We start from the raw sequence: 16,977 nt of genomic DNA on the forward strand, positions 1-16,977 counted from the left end.
ATAACACAGCGTCGGTGACACATTTTGTGGCTGGAAAGTCACTTGCAGCTGGTCCTGGCTTCCAGGTGAGGGGCAGAGTCCGTTTGTCTGTCCAGAGACATGGCTCTTCTCCAGATGATGGCTTTGAATCCTCCTCCACAGGTTCGCATCTCCTCTGGGTGATGCCCCTTTGCTGGCTGGGTGTCCCATCGCCACCATGGCAAGTGGGTGGGAGCAACAGGTTGATGGGAAAACACCTGGAAAATTCATTCCTGAGCTTGCTGCTTTCGCTAAAAAACATCACACCTCACTCTCGGCGCTGCAAAGCTGGGCTGGTTCCATCCTAAAACCGCCCAAGATGTCTTTTGGAGGAGATCTTTCTGTGTTCTCGCTCTTTCCTAAGCAAATCGAGCTGGTTTTATCTCTGCCATCTCCCGAGCTGCCAAGAGGCGCCTTCGCGGTGGATCCGCGAGCCGGGATCATCCCAGATGGACACGGCGTTATCAGAGTCCACTCTTCTCCCGCACCCGCGCTCCGGTGGAGCCTCCTGGCCGGGATGTGTGGGGCCGATTGGAAATCCTGCACATTTATCTAACCCATCCCCCGAAGCAGCTGTTGGCCTGAAAGGTGGCTGCTCCTCGCACGAGCCGCATTCCACCTTTCCTGCCAAGACCAGGGAGGGGAAAAGAAAAAGGGAATAAAAAGTTGCTTTCCTATCATTAGCAGATGATTGAAAAACCTTGCGGCTCCCCCGGCCAAGTAGGAGAGAGACCAGCGCCTTCTTGAGAGACCCAAAAGGGTTTGACTGGGGGGCTCGGGTCGCACCTAAGGCGGCTGGGATTAGAGATTTGTGGGGGATTTCACAGAGGAGAATGAGACAGAGAAAATCTCCATTTGAGGGGAAACTGAGGCAGTGACAAGCAAATAGAAACAGAGCAGAAGTGCATCAAAATTGTCGTTTATCCACACTGTTCCCACACTGAACATATAATGTGTGTACTGGCTCAGCTTGAACTAAATTTACCTCCTAATTGCTCCTGTTGCAGCCAAGTCTCACTTCTGCCCTGACCTTGGCCACGTAAATGCTGCGAAATCCCTGTCTGGCACACAGGGGTGTTTGCTCCATCTCTTCAGATCCTGCAGAATTCTTGAGATCGTCATCTTTGAAAGAAAAGGGCAGGTCTGTGCCTCAGTTTCCCCACAAAGGAAATAGCTGGTGGCAGGGGATGCGCGGAAGGTGTGAAGCAATGACCCCCGTACCATGAAAAGGCTGAAAGACCTGGAGGGACAGTTGCTGGCAAGTTGCTGTTTTTATCGCAATCTGCAGGAAGGAAACTGGCCTCAAGCTGTAGGAAAATAAGACAAATTTCCCAGGGATTTCCCCAGCGTGACAGCCCCGCACCGGGGCTGAGATCCTGCTTGCAGACGGGATGTTTTTGGTAAAACCTGCCATATTTCGCTAATGCTTCTTGAGCTGGAGGTACTTCTTGACGCCCCGCTCCCAGCTTTGCTCTCCCTGGGAAGCTTTTTGTGCTGGATTTTGTCTCAGCTTTGCAGCAGCGACCCTGCGAAACCGCAAAGAAACCACCGACGCCTCATTTTGGGGCTGTGGGATGCTCCCCCCAGCCTCGGGCTGTCAGCAAGAGCCAGCTCCACTCTCCTTACAATGAAAATGTACCTGGTTTTTACAGCTGCTCGTGGGAAGTTTCTCAGCAAAGCTGAGCAAAGAGCAGGTGGTTCCGTCGGGGAAAAGGAGGAGAGGGGCTCTGCTGAAGGGCCCAAAACCTCCCAGCAGGAGGGAAGAAAAGGTTTGCAAGGCGAGAAGGGAACGAAGCTTAAAAAAGTGGAGTGACCTCTGCAAAGCGCCCCGAGGAGAAGCAGCTTGGAAAGGAGGATCCGCAGCTACAGATGTGCGAGCGGCGGCTCCAAGAGAACTCGGCTGGGATCCGGCTCAAATGGGCGGCTTTTCATCGCCGTGTCCCTTCCACGACAGCTCCTCTTCAAACGTTCTGCTCGGACAGATTAAAAACCACCCCTCCTCTCTTTTGTTTTCCAAATCCAGAATCACCGTTTGGGTCATTTTCCTTTCAAAAACGTGGCCGCGAAGCACTTCAACATTTAGAGGACTCTTTCCCCAAACTGGGGAGGGATGAAATTTTGCATCAGGCTGCATTAAATTCCTTTGGTCTTACCCATTTCGGTGAGCAGGTCTCGTAGGACTCTGCCAGCGCCACATAAATCAAAGACAAATTGGAGCTGCCAAACGAGAAGCCTACATACATCCCAGGGGTTGGGAACGGGGTGTTTGTCACCCCTGCAACCTGCACGAAATAATGAATATAGAGGAGTAGAGCCAGAATTTGCTTTGCTTTATACAAGGGCAAAAAAAACCCTTGTTTAGAAACCTTCTGGCCTAATCCAGCTTGATGTGCGGGTCCCGGTGTGACACACGGACGCTCTGCACAGATATGAGGGATGGCAGTGGGTGTTACTGCCCAAAATGTGTGCGCTGGGAGATCCTTGTGGTCTCAGGCTCTGAAATAAGGATAACAATCTGAAACAAGGATAATCAGCCAGGTAAGTGCAGGGCAGGCGACATCCCTGCACAATCTGGCCCTTGGCGAAAGGCAGGATGCAAATTTCTGTGTCCAGAGTCTCGCTTAAGCTGCCTTTTCATTTATCAGGGAGACATTGTGGTTTTTGCATTTTATTATATTTAATGGGGTATTATTTTTTGCCTCGCTGGCTGTTTGTTTGAGAAATTTCTCCCTGGGGAGTTTCTTTTGATCGCTCGGTTGCCAAACAGAATGACATCAGACAGACGCTCCGAGGAATGATAAAAAGGCAGAGCCTTATTTCTTCATAACAGTCTCTGGCAAAACACAGAGCGCAGTGAAACACGCTGGAGAGCACCAGGCCCTGATTTTACTGATTTTACAGCAGCCACTGGGACCGACCCTCCCAAAATGGTACCAGTTTAAGAAGATCTGAGCCGTTATTTACAGAGGGGAAATCCTGTGCCTTGAGCATCCTTCAGCCTCATTTTTCCAGCCTGCTTCACGCCAGCGTATGAGTCTGTATTGAGGTATAACACACGAGACGCTGCTTACCTGTTTATTTTGAATATTTCTTTTCTCTGGAGACGTGCCCACAGGTCTCTGCGCTGCTTGGGGTGTCTCGTACCTCCCGAGTCCAGGATTTCACAGCATTTCTGCCAATTCCTGCCATTCTCTTCCTCATACCAGCATCTGAAAACAAGAGTTTAATGAAATGGTCAGATACTCCCTTTTGGAGATGGGCAGAAGACCAGGAAATAAGTGATTAAAAGTTCACTGTTGCCTGAATACCCAGTTACAGACATTGCAAAAATCTTGAGGTTCCCAGTTAGAGCCCCTGCAAAATTTGAAACTAAACTAAAAGCCATCGAAAGCTGTAGTTACATCTGGCTTTCAGTTTCTTCTCACTGCTTTCTCTTTTCAAGTTGCTCATAAATTCTTTGGATAAAATTCCTTTTGGGCTAAAGTTTCTATGTTTGGACATTCCTCAAAAGTACATTGCAAAAAAAAAAAAAGAGAAAAAGGGGTCTGGCAATTTTTGTCATGCACAAATCCTGTCCTCCTGATTTTCCCAAATCCCACTGCGCTGGCCTGGGGATGTGGATGAGAACTCGAATCTCCTCCATCCCAGCCCCTTCCCCCTGGCACTTTTGCAGAGAAACAGGCCAGATTATTTTCTTTGCAGCTCCTCTCCCACGGTCGTTCCCGCTCTGCTCCTCCTCGGGCTGCACTGCAACAGTTTTGCGAGAGCAACAGCTGGGAAAAAACCTCAACCTGAGCTCCCGTAATCACACATAGTCCCTAATAAACATGTATTCCCCAATTAATACCCCGCTTATTGACAACATGCAAAAGGTGGCACGTGAAAATGCTAAAACTCACTGTCCGCTATGCGTTGAGGGGGGATTTGTGCTCTCACCACGTAAGACGAGGCTGAGATGGTTTCAGGTAAAGATGAATCTTGCGCGAGCATCACCTGGGTACATCACAGATCTTCCCCACCTCTCCGCTTCCTTGCTGTGCTCTTAGCAACATGGGGGACTCCTGAAAATAACCAGAAAATAATTAACTCAGATATACACAGTGGGGTTCGTAGGACTCTGCTGTTTTCTGCTTTTATTTGTGTTGATGCTTTTCTCCAGGCTGAATTCCCACTTTTCTAGACAAGCCTGGAGAACGTGGACACCCCAGCTTTATGTTTAACACACAAATACAGAACTTGAATAAGAAAATCTACCAAAAACTTAGTCCTTGTGGATTTATTTGATCAAATTGATCTTGCAGTTTCTTCGAGGGCACCTGTTAGAATTCAAGACCAGTGATATGAATCAGGATTTCTCCAGCTGACAGCAAGTTTGGGAAGGGTTTTGCTTCACTTCAATGACTTTTCCTCACCTGCAGACGTCTTAAAGAAGCTTAAAAATTGTGGTTTTGTCTCCAAGCTTTGGAGACAGGGCAGGAACCGCTTTAACCCCCCAAAGATGCTCTCAGAGGAGGGACCCACATCCAGAACTGTCCTTAATACAGCACTTGTCTGGCTTGGCCTCTTCCAAGCCTTTCAAATTGAACACAAACACAGTTTTAACGCCACCCACAGCACATGGAGATGTCTTGACCCTGCAGGGTTAATAAATCTGACCAAAAAAAACACAAAGGGGGGCAAAAACCACAACGACACCTCAGTCCCAATGCCCAGTATCACATCCCCTGCTGCTCAAAACCATCCGGCTCCAGCAGAGATGGACCCTGATCTACAGGCGACTGTGAAACAGATGATCTGGAGAGATCCTGGAAGAGCTGGTGGGGCTGGAGATGTCCCTGGAAGAAGCGGTTTGGGAAGGGCAGAGGGAGGGTGGGACGGCAAAGGCTCCTTCCAGGGAAGAGCCAGATGAGATTATGACACGCAGCTCGTTGTAATTTCCGAAGAAAAGGGGCCTGTGGAGGCCGGGTGAGAAACGGACCTTGCTGGATGGCTGTAATCCAGACAACACATGGACACTCTCCTTGCCTGTGCGAACCCCTTCTGCTTTCTCCCCTCCTGCTCCTGGTTTTCCAAAAAGGTGGAAAATACCCAGCTCTGCCTGCTCTGAGAATGGAGTCACTGGCCACCAGCTGGAAGAAACAGCCTCCCAAGAGCCGACCTCGCGTCCCCAGCCCCAAAGAGCCGGGCGAGCAAACACGTGCCCCTGAAATCCTCGATTCCTGGAGCCGGCGTTGCCCGGAAACATTGCCCAAGAGTTTGGCTATTAATAACTGCAGCAATAATGCTTAACACATGGACGGTGCCTTTTGCCGTCCAGCTGCCTTTCCTGCATTAACCACCTAATCAACTGATAAGGGAAGAAAGCGGGGAACAGCTTTTCCAGTCGAAGCCACAAAGCCAGACAAAGGACGCAGGATCCGTTTCCCCAGAACTTCACACTGGCTCTTTTTCCTCTTGCCAAAACAAGCAAACAAACAAAAAACATTTGAAAGTTCAGCGTGGCCTTTTTGTGGGACTAGAAGCCATGGGGACGATGCTAATTTTACAAGCCATCTGCAGGATCGCTTTGCTGGAGCGTTGACAGAGAACCACTGGGGACAACATGGGTGACAGGACACAGAACAATGGCCTGGGACGGAGCTCCAGGGTTTTGATAGTGGCTGAAATCAGGAATCAGCAATGCTCTTTCCCCCGGAGGTTACTGTGGCACAGATTAAAAGGAGGACTAAAGTTCGCAGAAAATAATGAGCCAGCATTGCACAATGCTGGCAAAAGGTCTCCTTTCGTGGAGAACGCTTTGAGGACGTGTTTTAAGTTATATTTTCCTCCTGCCGTGCCACCCCGATGGCCTCCAGCAGGCCCAGGTGGATCTGCTGACCGTCCCGACAGCAGCCCTGCGGTTTGTAACTGCGAAGGGATGAGGCGATAGAAGGATTTGCTTCTCCAATGCCCTGGGGACATGCACTCATTGACCTAATGACCCAGGAGTGCCTGGCCCTGAGTCCCCGTCCTGGACTCATCCCACTTTTCCAAAGACCATGGTATCAATTTGCTGAGCCAAAACCATCTCAAATCCATCCTGTTGCTGCTAAGGAGGATTTAGGCTTCAGCTACCAGAGAGATCACTGAGCATCCTCTGAGCTGCTGGTGCTGTCCAGCCCCTTGCGGGGGGATGTAGAGCCGGTGGTTCCACACTGAGAACCTCCTGATTTGTGGTGGGTCACTAGACCGTGCAAAACAAAGCCCTGAGAGAGCACCGGGCCCTGGGTGGCTTAGAAGAAGAAGGACCTGGGCTTTACAGTTTTTTCTCCTTTACAGTTTCTTCTCTATCCTGCCCTCAAATCTGTGCAGGCCCCCAAAACCGTCCCACACCGCCACATGTGCAGCTGGGAGCTGCTGGCTCCACGTGAGATGTGCAACCACGGCTGGACGGAGCGGCGGATGCTTGTGTCTGGGCATCGCACGCGATCCAAGCCGCAACGCCGAAGCGCCCGGCATAGCTGGAATTAAGAAATCCCCTTTTTTCCCCACAGACACAAGCCTCTGACATGCCAGACCGCTTGCTTGTGCCTGCAGTTTCACCACGGCCAGATGAAATCTAGGAGATAGGGGAGGAAAGAGGAGGCCCGGCTTTGATGTGCAACCACCGCCCGTCTCTGTTATTCCTCCTCCCTCATGCCAAGCCGCTATAATAGATGCTTCCCCTCTGCCCCCATGATTCGGGGGTCCCTGCACGGATGACTTCATCACTCAGATAACTCTCCAGCAGCCACGAGGCGGGGAGAGCCAAGGTAAACAGGCATCCATCCATCAGCAGATGTGTGACGAAGCTCTCCCCCTCGCCCAGGGATTCACCCTGGGAGTTCAATCGTGAAGCGATGGCTGTAGAGAGGTGGAGTGGAAGCCAGAACTCACCCATCGGATCAGCCCTGCAAATCCCGCTGAGCCACAGAGGATGCTGGAGCGTCCAGGATTCATTGGAAAGGAGCACAACCCACCTCTGAGGTGGTTCTGGCCAAACCGATTTTCTGCAAAAGCCGAGGAGAAGGTGTTGGTGCATGTGCTGGTACCTTTGGTAAGGAGGCAGCAAGGACACGGCCGTCAGCTCTGTAGAAAAACATAAATGTGATTTAAAATATCCCTCCAAAAGGGAAATGAGACAAATTCCCATGAAGACAGGAAAGCCCCGAGCGTGCCTTCACCGTGTCCTCCCGTCTCGCCTTCCCACGGCGGCACGGATGGACCTTGGCTCATCTCCAGAGCCCAGCTGGGCAAAATTTCCAAGGGAACAACGTGGCCGATCCGTGTGACACGGGAGCTGTCCCGAGCACAGGGGCATGGAGCAACATGTTCCCTCCCTGCTGCGAAGGACCAGGAATTTGTGGCCTGCTGGGCCAAAGCCAGATAAAAGAGGTGCCGGGACCATCCGGCACCAAGGGGCTTCTCCAGGGGATGCTGAGATGGAAGGGGTGGGGGTTTCCTTTGGCTAAAGCTGGGAGGATGAGTCAGATTGGGGTGGAGGAAGCTGGGCTGCCCAGTACCAGGTGTCAGCTGAGGGGGAGCGGGGCTGGTAACCACAACCTCATGCCTGTGTCTCCCCACTGCTCACGTCAGGCCTACATTTAATCTTGATAAACCCATTTGTCAGCACATGACGTGCCTCAGGGAGGGCTCCCCCGCCTCCCAGCTCACACCAGTAAAACCCCCAGAGAGCTGCTCTACCTAGAGCTGGGTTGGTCCCTCTTCTGGTGACCAACACCGAGCGCTACGTTGGTCTTCGGAGGGTTAATTCTATGGGGACACAACTTTGAGACTTTTGTCTCTGTAAGATGTGATGGGAGCTGGTCTGGGCTCTGAGGAGGAGGAGGAGGGTTGAGCAGACACAGCCATGGGAGCAGTTGGCCAAAGTCAACAGCGATACTGGGAGAATGAGGATCAGACCGTGATGGATCTGAAAACGTAATCGTGTTTGCTTGGAGCCGTCAAGGAAAAGTAATTTATGTGCTGACAGGGTGGGGGTAAAGAAGAACAAGAGAAAGAAACAACAAGAGGGTGTAGCAGGTTCTCTCCATGCTTTGGTCCACCCTTGGGTGGATTTGGGTCTCTTTGGACTGAACAAGAGTAGAAATTTGGAGTGAAGTCAGGATCAAAGCCTTAAGAAGTTGTTTGCACTGATACAGCATAAGAAATAGGCGCCTACTACAACATTTTCCTGCCACTGGAGTCCGTTTTCCCCTTACCCTGTGCACGTAACTGAGAACTCTGCCCTGTGATCCTGTTGAGTTGGCTCCGATAATAAACCTAATTTATATCTGGTGGGAGCCCTGACTCTTCCCTCCCAGCAACTCTGCGAAATAGCCTGTAAATGCTGATATAAGGGAAACAAGCTGCTCACAGGGAGCACTCGATGCTGCTCCTATTGGCATGTGATATATCATGATTAACAGTCTCTCCTTCACTATATTACCAGCCCCAACTTGTGATCCTGGGAAGAATTCAAAGTCTGGCTTATCAGCAAAAAAATAAGCTAGTTAAACTTAAAACAGCAAGACTCAGCTCAGGCTAGAGGATGATTTATTAAGAATCATGGACTTTGGAGATGGAGAGAGGGAAAGGAAGCCACAAACCCCACATACAGCCTGTAAAAGTTCCAGTTTATAATCTAACACGAGTGACTGTGCAGCCCAGGCTGAGAAATCATCTGGGATCCATCACAAGGGAGAGACAAGCAGCTGCAACGGGTTCACGGATGGGAATGTCGCTCCCGTGGGCACGATGCAGAATCCAGCTCCCTCCTGCCCAGATTTGGGGATCTGAGGGGAACATGCCAAACACCCAAGGGTGCTCCCCCAGCTCAGCTCTAATAGAAGTTCACAGAATCATCCGTTTTGGTTACAAGCAGCTGCAGTGCCCTGTTTGGGCAGCATCCTATCGTTCCCTCTTATCCAGGCAGAAGTATTTCCTTTCAGGATCTAATAATTTGTTAAAAGTAGGAATCTCTACTATAAATACGCATCTAAAACTAAAATCTCACCTAAACCAAGGCAAACGACCTGCAACAATACTCTACACCAGCAGGATTTTTACAAAAGCCAAACAAAGCGAAAGGAAGGTATGAGAAACAAGGTGTCACTTTTGCAAAGCCTTTTGATTTCCACTGGGAAGCTGTTGCATCCCAAACCTTTGGCAATGATCACTAAAAATCCTGAGGACCAAAGCATCCAAGCTGACACCTTTTCTGCAAAAGGATTACATTCATTCATAAAACAGGAAAAGAATTGGCAATCTGATATCATCAGCTGGGATGAAAATCATTCGAGAAACAGAGCAGCGAGGCTGGATTTCTTAGCTTCAGCTGGATCGTTCTCATTAAGGCCTTACATTTTAATGTAGTCCATGAAAAGAGGTTAAAACCTGAGGTTCTCTCAAGGGCAAAATCCCAGCTTGGCTTTCCGATGGGTCCCGGTGAGAAGGGGACAGGTTAAAATGTATTAATCACGGCAGAAATTATTACGGGAGCATTGATCAGGTGGAAACTTTCCCTTCCAACTGCCCTAAAGGTGTTTTGCTGTAAAGCAGGTTACAGGGATACGTGAGCAGTTATGTGCGGATGGGAATGTGCTCAGTGGGGTTGTTAAAGGCAGGGTTTTAATTCCTACCGGGGCCAAAAGCTGGGGAGAACGGCTGAGCATTTAACCCCCATCATCTGCGTCCTTACCGCATGGGGCCCACCGCTGTGGGACGGAGGGGGATGCGGGTGGCAGCGGGTCCCACCAAAAAACCTCCCGCATGTTGCTCTTGGAGGAGGCAGCTGCTTTTTGCACGGGGCTCCCGGGACTTGTTGCACTATTTTTTGGCAGCCGAGCACCGATCTGGGGGGGGTTCTTCTGTGCTCTGCAACCCAAAGCTTGGAAAGCAGATATTGCAGATGTTCTACCTGTGGGATAACCCAAACCTGAGCTTAACGGGGATAGGGAGCACATTGCACATTTGGAGAAAGGGGGCAAGATGGGGGGCTGTCGCCCAGGAAGGGAACAGGGACATTTAGACAAATTCCTCTCTCCTCCTCCTTAGGGGACAGTGACAGCATCTCGTGTCCGCCTTGTGCCTCAGTTTCCCCATCTCTGAAGCAGCGATGGAGCAAATCCGCCTGCCAAAGGGCTGCTGAGGTTTGACCTCAAAAACCTGCAAGGGTTGCTCCCCTCCACCCCCCCAACCTTCACACGAGCCTGTGTTTGGGCATTCTTGTTTTATAGGGAGGTAAAAACCCAGTAAATATAAACTGAGAGAGCAGGGGAGGTACCAAGCTGCTCCCAGGCATTGCTGCCCGTAAAAATGGAGCTGGAAAAGGCAGAGTTAGCCCAGGGCAAAGGAATTCACTACCCAGGGCCACCGCACTGAGCTCAAGGGATGCCGGACCCAGAGTCTGGTCCCTGAAGGTCTAAGGTCTAAGGGGAGCCCTAGCCGGCTGCCAGCCCCACCGAGAGCTTCATTTCCAAATTATCCCCCATGCTTTGTGTAATTTCACTTTGTGTGAAGTGGATCTGCTTCCTTCGCTCCCAAGGAAGAGATAAACAGTGAGGACCAGGCAGCTGCCGAGCAGCACACGGCTAAACCCAGCTTAAACCCAGCCTAAACCCCTGGGAACTTGTCCTAAACCCCACGACCCTCTTTGGACATTTAGGACAGCCCTAGGTTTTAGTCCAAGTCCTCATCTACCCTCAAGAAACACGTTTGCATTGCTCTGATCCAGCCGCGCTCCGGTGTAGACAAGTAAATAACCGACCAAAGCTAAGTAAACCTGCTGAACAGGAGTTCAGCAAACAGAGACCAAAAACCAAATTCTTTTTTTGCCTTCTACTGTTTTAAAACTGGTCAGAGGACGTTGGCAAACGCTCTCACCGTGGCCTAAGAGCCGGATGACGTTTCCCTGGGACTTTCCTAAGAGGAAGCAGAGAACAGGCTCCACTCCCTCTCACCGGGTACTTTAACTCAAGTGGTTTGCACGAGAAATCACTTACACCCAAGAGAAAATATTCCAACATCAGCCTTGACAGATCCTGAGCCGCAACCTGACCTGAGGACGTTAGTCCCCGCTCTTGGAATGACTCAGATCTGAAAGAGATCAGCATGGTAATGAGAAATGGAAAAAAACTGTATTGATTCCCACTAATCCCAGCTGATGTTGCTCTTCTTGTTCTTATCAGGTCAGGAAATCCAAGCTGAGTCTTGATAAAATTCTAGATAAATAAGAAAAAGCATCCCTGGGTTTTTACCTTATGACTCAGTGACAAGCAAAATACGCTCCCTCCTTAGAGCTGGGCCTCTTCCATCCCAAAACAGTGATCTGGGATCCCTCCTCACCCCCTTCGATACTATTTTTTGGTGATTATTCATCTCATGTTCATAAAACACCCGCCTGGGCTCACGCAGGATTTGCATTTGTCCGGGAGGGATTCAGGTCAGCTGAAAGCACTGAGAAACAGCACAAAAAAGGCCACCCAGCCCCAAAATGTCTCGCTTTTTCCTTCCCAAATCCAGGAGACCACCAAGGCCAGGGGCTCAGGAGAGGGCAGAGCCCCTGGTCCCCACGTCCCGCACGGAGCTGACATCAGTTCCTCTCGGTTTTATTGACATGGTCCCAACTCTGGCCTGATTTGTTTTAATTGCCTCGTAATTCCTGCAGCACTTCAAGTCTTTACAAGCCTCCTGCTCTCCCCGAGCTCAAGAATGAGTGCCCCCAGCTCCCCCGTTTTCTTAATCACCAAAATAGCGAGCGAGCAGTAAAAGAGGAACGTGGATGCCATTTCCGTGCTCTGATGGGGTACGCGTGCTGTGCGGGGCTCTGAGGTTTAAAGAGGAAAAATTACTCATAATTTAAGTAGCTTTGTGGCCTTTCTTGCCCCCTCCATCTCCTGCTGTCAGGAGGTAACCAGAAAGGTGGAGAAGATGCTAGAAAATGACAGGCATCCTACATGCTCAAGTTTCCCACTTTGGGGAGGTTTTTAAGCATTATTGTATCAGACGCTTTGGAAATGTCTTACAGGAGACGGCAGCAATAAGAGGTGAGTTTAAACCTGCACAGTTCCCTGGGAGAAGGGGCCTGGTGGGTGGTAGGACACAGGTGGGCTTTTGGCTTGCTGTAGGGCAATTAGGAGCGGATCGAAGCTATATGAGGCTCTCTTAAGCGCGGTCTAAGGGCTGGTTTGAGTCGCAGCCAGGCGGGGTTTTCTAGGGGAAGGTTTTTCATTAAAACAGCCACCATATAACAGACCTGAGCACGGCCAGTATTGATGGAAACAATCCCATCTCATGCTGGTGATGTTCACATCACACACGAAGCAGCAAAAGTCTCTGCTCTGTTATCTGGCCAAAACATAAGATATTTTCCTCCCCAAACAACCAGGAGAATCCCCAGGGGCTGGAGCCACCCCCTGCTCAGGGCACAGAAATTCCTCCCCAGCAGGCAGCAGCCCCAGGGCGCGCATTTGTGAACAGCAGAGATGATATAAAATATGTGAGCGGGTCACCGGGTCCTGTTTGGGTTGGCTGAGCGATGCGGAGCTCGCACACGTGCCAGGATCGCCCGGCTCGGCCACGCTCCGCAGCCCCGGGAAAAGCCGCGTCCTCCCTCCAGAGCCACAGGTTTATCTGCTGCGAGCAGCAAGAAGCGTTTTTTTCTATTTTGCAACGCAAAGATGACACGTACCACGTTGCATCCCCCACCTGAGGCTGTACAGAACAGCTCCCATAGGCAGGATGCGAGCTGGTTTTTGGTGGCACATAGAAAAGAGCTAAAAGTGGCAGTGTTTGGAGAGAAGAATACATCAGAGGTTCTTACCTGGTGGGAGCTCGGTGGGGTGTAGCTGGCTCTGCAAGACACCGTCCATCAGCAGTCAAAACATGAGCCTGCATAGAGATAGATATGGATTAATCCGACATGAAGCCAACATAGCAAACCGCTGCGAATGGGTGTAAAAAGCAAAGAAAGCTTGTGCTGGTTGCAGCATTTTCACTCCAGCCCTGATGTGTCACCTCCTCCTGCTTTGAGCTCCTGTTCTCCCATCATCTGGGTAAATATAACCCCTCTTGAAGATACCTGCCCTGTCTCAAAGGCAAGAAGGGCAATGCTTGAGGGTGCCTGGAGGGAGGACGAGCATCCTCAGCCTTGAAAATGCGCAGGGTGGAATCCCACAGCCTTCAGCGCACGGCTGGACCCCCCTCTAACGATCCCCCTAATCTCACCCATCACCGTGGTACCCGAGGCCATGAGGAGTTGGACTCGATGCTCCTTGCGGGTCCCTTGCAACTCGGGAGGTTCTCTGGGATCGCACATGCACAAACACGCACGGGCAGGGGGTAGTTTGGAGGTCCGAGCCTGTTTGGAGGGGCCAAGTCTGCTCTTCCCGTGAGAAAGTCAGTCTGGAGCTTCCAAGGCGCCCAGTTCTGTTCCGAAATACCTCTCCATCCCTTGGTGAGCCATCTGGTGACGCTGGAAAGGGACAGGGCTCTCTCCTGACCCCTGCTTTCCCTGGCTACCAGGATGAACAGAAATAGCACAGGAGACAGGGACGGGAGCAGAAAGGTCCCAAATGTCAACCCCTTTGTCCCCAGACAGGAGGCAGGGAGCTGATTCCCTGCATGTGACCATCTCCATCCTTTTACATCCCCATCACAGAGCTGATAAATTCAAATATATGCTTGATTTCATATGCTGGGGCTGAATAATTCCATTAGCCTCTTAAGTGTCAAACAGAAAGAAAACACGTTTCCAGCTCTGAGACTCACTGAGCAGCTCAGACATACCCAAGAGTGAATCAAGCTGCAGAAGGAACAAAAATGGAATTAAAAAGAAAGTCCTTTATGGTTTTTTCAGCCAGTCCCTGATGCTAGAGAGGCAAATCATGATTTGTGGACGCCTAGAGATGGAGAAGTAGAGACCATCTGAAACGGGAGTGAATAAATAAAGACTTTGTATGAGGTCTAGAGAGATAACTTGAAGGGAGAGTGAGCTAGACAGTGTTTTTCCAGCTGAATAGAATTTTGCCAGACAGCATTTTGCAGGCATGTTTCAATTTGATGAAAACACCTATTCAGGAGTATGAAAGTGTCACGTTTCGGGAGGGTTAGTGCCTTGTGTTGCACCCTAATTCCTCTCTTATATTCAGAATTATTTGTAGAGACAAAGGGAGATATTTCTTCTTGAGACTATTTCTTTTTAGGTGAAATTCCAAACTTCTAAATTTAAAGATGAGAGAGACCGACGGTGGGAAATTTTTGGATTTCTGCCAGGATGGAAATTCCTTCCTTCATTCAAACCCTTCTGCTGGCGGGCAGCCCTTGAGGAAGCCGAAAGGGTCACGGCGCGTGGGCTCTGGGACCGTCCTGCCTCAGTTTCCCCACACACAAAGCAAGGATGACGCTACACGTTGGGAAGGGGAAAACTCATCTCTGGCATGTGCGTTGCATTGGGGCTGCTGACACGGGGATCCAGACGGAGCTCCTGGATGTGTGATACCGGCCAGAGGCTCAACGGAGCAGAGAGGGTCGGTGGAGAGATTCTTCTTCCCCTCGGCGCCCGCAGACGGGCTCTTCCTTCCCACCAGACGTCTTGGCCGACGCCTCGACGCTTCGCTGGTGGGAGAAGCGCCAGCTTTGTCTCCTGGCACATGCCGGAGACGGTGATGGAGGCCGAGAGACGCAGCAATGGGAGAAGGGAAGCTCAGCCTCCCCTAAGTGCGTCTCCAGCACGTGGCCGCCTCTGCCGACAGCTTTATAGCCGCTGCGGGCTGGGAGAGGTCCGGGGGGTGAACCTGCGCCATCCCTGCTCCGACAGGGAGAAGAGTTTTGGAGAAATAGGGAAGAAATCCCCTGGAAAGCAGCTGTGGAGCATGGGCTGCCCTCTGGGAAGCTTTTGCTCAGCCTTCCTGTAGAGCAGAGGAAGGCTGGCAGGAAAAACGGCCCAGATGAGCTTTTTGCAACAGGAAAGAAGGAAAAAGAATAAAGGCAGAGGTTACCCAGGACCTCCCACAGAAGGGAGCCTGCCCTCTCCCCCACAGCAGAGCCCAGCACTAGCCCAAAGGCAGCTTTTGGTAGCCCCAGGGAACTGGAGGGCCATTAACCCCCCAGCCTGGAGCTACCAGCACAGCTCTGCTCAGTTCCCCTCTTCCCCCAGACCTTGCTCCTTCTGGGATTTCAGCCACGCAAAATGCACATTTTCATTTATTTTTTTAAAAGCAAAGATAACACGTCACGAGGGAAAATGTCCACGCAATCCCTCACTGGCCTTAGCCAAAGCTCTGAGTTTTTTCCCCTCTTTTCTTTCCACGTTGCCCATAGCACCTCTTGAGCATCCTCACTCCTTCCTGCATCCTCCCCAAGCTCCTGGTACCCACCGCACTCTGTGGAGCATTTCAGAGCCCATCGCCTTGCAGCAAATACATAAACCAACGCAGGGAAAGACCTCACAGAAACGGAGAGTTGAAGTGATGGCATCGCAGGGAGATGGGACGGAGGTGGCAGATCTCTCCAGCCCCACGAGCATCCCACCCACACACCAACATCTGCCATCACGGGGAGCTCAGACACCGAAATAGCACCTGGAGATGAAAATATCTGGCCGTGCTGGCAGTGCAGGTAGCTGCTGGGTGCGATGAGAGCCGGGGCTGGGGAGGTTTACAAGGTGGGCTGCGGAAAACTCGCCGTCGGCTCTGCAGACAAAGCCCGTCTGCTTCCAAAACAAACAGCGAGCGCTCCAAGCACCGGCACACGGGGCCGGGGAGCTCCCGGCTTCTGCAGGCTGTGAGGGGGACACTGCGAACGGAGCTGGAAACAACCCTGTCCTTAACCCCGGCTGCTTCTGGGCTTGCTGTGCTGCTGGAGAAGGGGACAGTGGAATGTTTCGTTCACCCTGTCCCCCTGTAGAAACATGGAAATGAACCAGGTTTAGGAAAACGTGTTAAAATCTTCATATCAGACGTGGGTTGTGCTCAAGCGCTGAGCCCAGGACCCTCTGCAGACCTGGGGCCACCTCCCCGAGCGCTGACCCCGTCTCTCCATCCTCCCCCTGTGCACAATTCGCTCGCGGTGCCCGATGCACCCTGTCCCAGTAAATGCCAGCGCCCAGACGTGACCGAGGTGTGGAGGCCGGTGGTGGCCAAGGGCCATCGTTATGAGATCCCCCGCTGTTCTCCGCAAAGAAAAGCCCCTTGTCCAGCGGTCCCGGGGGTAGCGGGGCAGCGTGGTGTCGGGGACAAAAAGCGTTAGTTTGGAGACACAACAAGCCTCAAAAGGGGGTCATGGAGCAGCCTGGACGGGAGCGAGTCCTCCCGCTCCACAGCAGCATCTCCTGTGAAGCCAGGGAGGCAGCAGGGGTTATTTTTCCGGCTAAAATAATGCAATTTAGTGGCAACTTTTCCCCTTCTCAACCTGTCTTCTCCTGGGGAACGGCTGGTCAGCTGGATGGCACATCAAGTTAGAAAGCACCTGAAGTGCCAGCCCAAGTTATGTCATTTATTTTCCGAGTGAGGGTAGCTGGGGGGGGCTTGTTTTCTTCTCGCTGCCAGAGACGTGAGGCCCAAAATGTCATTGCTGATGGCATTTACTGTGCCTGATGTCATAGGGACACACGGGAGGAGTGTGCGCTGTGCTACGAGCTATGCAAGATGCACCAAATAACACTAAAAATAAGGAGGTAACAGGTCTATGGCCAGAGGAAAAAACCCAAACTCACCTGCCAGGGTGTGAGCAAACCCCTCTCCTGGTGAAGGTCCTCGTACAACATCTCATGTTGAACCATCCACTTGTGGTGTTGGTAATATCTCCTCAGCACCAGAAGTTAATGAGCCTATAGGAAATAAAACCCATATATAGTTTCCAATTCTTTATAAAAAGGTTGCTAGCTATACATTACATTTAATAGGACAGTTATCATATGTTAAATACTGGTATGATTAAAAA

General features: G+C 51.1%; 1 protein-coding gene across 4 annotated transcripts in view; it reads right to left on the reverse strand.

The window, feature by feature from the left end:
• Window positions 1-16,977, reverse strand: part of SNX19 (sorting nexin 19) — a 109,068-nt gene that overhangs the window by 6,954 nt on the left and 85,137 nt on the right. For 3 of the 4 annotated variants that reach the window (XM_082070194.1, XM_082070192.1, XM_082070195.1), the window contains exons 13-17: window positions 16,751-16,864; window positions 12,860-12,927; window positions 6,934-7,125; window positions 3,918-4,079; window positions 3,090-3,227 (exon numbers count right to left, since the gene is read on the reverse strand). The gene's annotated coding sequence lies outside the window, so the exon portion shown is untranslated. The remainder of the gene's footprint in view (window positions 1-3,089; window positions 3,228-3,917; window positions 4,080-6,933; window positions 7,126-12,859; window positions 12,928-16,750; window positions 16,865-16,977) is intronic. The other variant, XM_082070193.1, reaches the window with a different exon arrangement.

The sequence above is a fragment of the Streptopelia decaocto genome, assembly GCF_964273445.1.
Source record: "Streptopelia decaocto genome assembly, chromosome: 21".
NCBI classification, from domain to species: domain Eukaryota; kingdom Metazoa; phylum Chordata; class Aves; order Columbiformes; family Columbidae; genus Streptopelia; species Streptopelia decaocto.